This window comes from Pteropus vampyrus, unplaced genomic scaffold (assembly GCF_000151845.1).
Source record: "Pteropus vampyrus isolate Shadow unplaced genomic scaffold, Pvam_2.0 Scaffold42, whole genome shotgun sequence".
Taxonomy (NCBI): domain Eukaryota; kingdom Metazoa; phylum Chordata; class Mammalia; order Chiroptera; family Pteropodidae; genus Pteropus; species Pteropus vampyrus.
The window spans coordinates 548,569-552,445 of NW_011888823.1; positions in this window are offsets into that span (position 1 = coordinate 548,569).

Below are 3,877 nucleotides of genomic sequence, written 5' to 3' on the forward strand. Positions count from 1 at the left end.
GCCTTATGAAGCTTTCAACATAAATCTGAAATCACTGAAATATACAAATATGAACAGAACTTTTGACAGCAGAGCAAAAACATCACCAGGGTTTTATGGTAAGAAAGACAGGAAGTTAAAAAAACATATGTGAGTCCCAGTCTCTGCCCACAAAAAGGTGTGGTGGGCAGAATTCTGAGAGAGCCCCTGGGATTCCCAGCCACTGATGTACATATGCCAATTAAAGTGCTTAATAATGGGGATACATTCTGAGTAATGTGTCAGGCAATTTTGTGTTGTGCCAACATCATAGAGTATACTTACACAAACCTAGATGGCAGAGCCTCCTACACACCTAGGCTGTATGATATAGCTTTTCATTCCTAGGCTAGGACCTGTACAGCATGACTATACAAAACAACTTGAGATTAAATCAAGCACAAGGGCAAATGACACAATCAAGTGGTGCAGTAAACACAAGATGCACAGGGCTGTAGCTGTCATAACATGACATACTGTTTTACAGCAAACTTTTTTATAAGTAGAAAGAGTACGCTGTAAAATAACGATAAAAAGCAAATACATAAACCAGTGACATAGTCATTTATTATCATTATCAAGTATTACATACTGTACATAGTTATATGTGCTATACTTATATACGACTGACAGTACAGTAAGTTTGTTTACACCAGCATCACCACGGATGTGAGTAATACGTTGTGATATGACATTATGACAGCTATGATGTCTTGAGGGGATGGGACTTTTTCACCTTCATTATAATTTTATGGGACCACCATCACATATGTGGCCTGTCATTGACCAAAATGTCATTATGCGATGCAAGATTATATTCAGTCAAATGCTAAGCTAGGTACAGATGTAGTGAAAGTCAAAAATCAGTTGACTGTAAAATAGGGGGATTATCCTGGTGGGTCTGACCTAAGCACATGAACCCTTTAAATCGGGGTCTAAAGCGGAGAGAGACAGAGGATGTCGGGATTTGAAGCACAAGAGGGATTTGATGTGTCAGAAGGTTTCAAAGCTGACTTGAAGATGAATGGGGCAAGGAATGTGGGTGGCCTCTGGGAGCTGAAGGCAGCCCTTGGCTAATGACCAACCCGGAAATGGGCCGTCCTAAATGTACAAGGAACTAAATTCTGCTCCAACCACGTGAGCTTGAAAGAGGACCCTGAGGTCCAGAAAGGAATGCAGCCCAGTCAAAGACTGGATTTCAACCTTGCGAAACCTGAAGCAGAGAACTCAGCTCAGCCATGCCAGACTCCTGACCCACGGAAACGGTGAGATAAAAAATGAGTGCTGTTTTAAATTGATAAGTTTGTGCCAATTTTTATGCAGGAAGAGAAAAGTAATACAGAATTTGGGTAAGACATATTATGGAAAGTCAAAAAAGTCGACAGCTAATGGAACCTAGAGATTGAGGAAGTAGAAAGAGGCAGAAATGCCCTTTCCTATGTAAAGTACTTGTATTTTCTTTAATTATGGACATTTAAGAGTGTGGCCATAAGGAATCCTTTTGGCTACAAGTAGTGGAATACTCAACCGCTAGTACTGAACATTGAATATTGAGCAGCACAAGCAATTTTTCTCTCAGAGTTAATGTGGCTACTCAGTGATGTTGGCATAAATCTTTTCTATCTCTCTGAATCTTTGCCATTTTTAACTTATTGTCTTTTTGTCCTCATGTGTCATGACTGCAGGACAGCTGCTGTACTTCCGGGCATCCCGTGCTTTCTGGTCAAAAAGAAAGGGATAGGCAAAAGATCTGTCAGCTGAGTCAGATCTTTTGTCTTGCAGAAGCAAAATATTTTCTGAAAGCCCCACTCAGAAAACTCACATCTCCGTGTCTAGAACTGGACTACATGGCCACCCATAAAGCAACATTGGCCATGGGGAATGAGATCACTATCACTGGTTTAGATTAATCACAATCCATTCCCTTGCTTTGGGGTAGAGATCCTTGTCATCACCTAAACAAATCAAAGTTTTCTTCACAGGAGGGGCAGAGGCAAGAATGAATATTGAGCAGGCAACAGATGGTGGCTCTCACAGTTGGAAGAGCATTTTATCTTTAATTCAACAAATATTTATTGAGCACCTATTTGAGTATGGCCCAAGGTTTACAAAAATGATGTATGTGTATGATGGGGGTGGGGGGAGGACACAGGCATGCAAATAATAACTATAGTGAGAATTGCTTTAATTGCAAAATGAAAAGCCTCTTTGTTTCCTAACATAATTTACTCCTTACCATAAATGCATTAGGTGAATCACAAAAACAGCAATAGCAAGTCCTAAGAAAGCATATATTGATTTGTGCTTTTAAAAAGGAGAAAATGTTTTAATTGGTAGCAAACTTCTAAAAACTATTGAACTAAATATTAATCAATACCTTAACTAAATCTAAGGCAAGAGAGTAGCTCTTGTTTAAAAAGCAAAAGTGATATATGTATAAAAAAGGGATGTGTAACAGTTTTCAAATAAGGTGTTGCAATCTGTCTCTATTTTATAGAAACTGTAACACTGAATTTTAATATAATTTACACAAAATTCTCAGATGCTCCAACCATTTTAAAGTACTCTGAAGACATATTTTTTCAAATATTTAGCTTTTGGTTTACCAATGTCATTCTTGGGACATGTCTTTATGGAAACAAGAATTTTTTCCAAACTTTAATTTGATGATATGGAATATGACACTTGAGCTTATTCATATTAGATAAATTAATTCAGTAATTAATTGTTCTGATGTAAACTTGACTTGAAGCATGATAACCAGTTTCACACTAGCATAATTAACCCGAGAAATTTTTCTCTGACTTTTCAAGCTCCTGTGATTACTGAAGATGTGGTATAAAAGTAATGGGAGTGTGCTTTTCTGCTCTATGATGCTTTTTAAAGAGTTTTGTGAAAAAGGAACTTGTTTATTAGAATAGCTGAGCATAAGCATTGGGAGATGCTGTCTAGGTCTCACTATCTGCTAACAATATCGTCTGCCTTCTCTCCACTGTGCTCAGCCCTGCCTTACTGTCTAGGCCTGGCCACGAGGAGAGGAATGAGCATCCATATCGATTCGGTTTTGCTGTTTGTTCATATACACCCTTTAAAGACCATTTTGCTTTAATGGCACTTTTGGCTCTGATGGCTGGGCTTCTGAACCCTCTCATTCCTACAGCATGTCCCTGTCTGCAGCTTCTGGCTTCACCAAGGACAGATTCACTTGAGTACTTGAACTTGCTCTTTTGTAAAGGTAATAACTTGGTTTTTTTGTTTGTTTGTTTGTTTTTTGGTTATTGTTGTATTTTTTTTCTTTATTTTTCAATTGCATTAACATACAATATTATATTAGTTTCAGGTGTACCACACAGTGAAGAATAACCTGTTTTTTAAAGCTAGCGTTTTTCTTAGAATTCATGCACATAGGGAAGAAAATCTCACAATTCATATAATTAGCTCACAACCGCCAGACGCTTACAGTTGTTGCCAGTGTTTGCTTTCAAAAACAGGGCTGCAGTGCATCTCGGGGCACAGATTCTGTACGTCTCCTAGATGAGCTCCTGGGAGTGGACCCTCTGGGTGCAAGGTCTGTGCATTGTTAGTGTTCAAAGATATCCCAAAATTATCCTGCCGAAGGATGTTACCAATTTCAAGGCCCTCTCAGAGGATCGTTTTCTACTTAATCGCTGGTATTGAGCATTATCAATATTTTAATATATTTGCCTATTTGGTGGGCAAACGGTAGCTCATTACTTTAATTCGCATCTTTATAATTATAAAGGTTTATTGCCCTGTTGTATCTCCTTTGCTATGAACTGCCTCATCATCTTCCTTTCTTCATTTTTCCATTTTTTTCCATATATATTTTTCATTATTT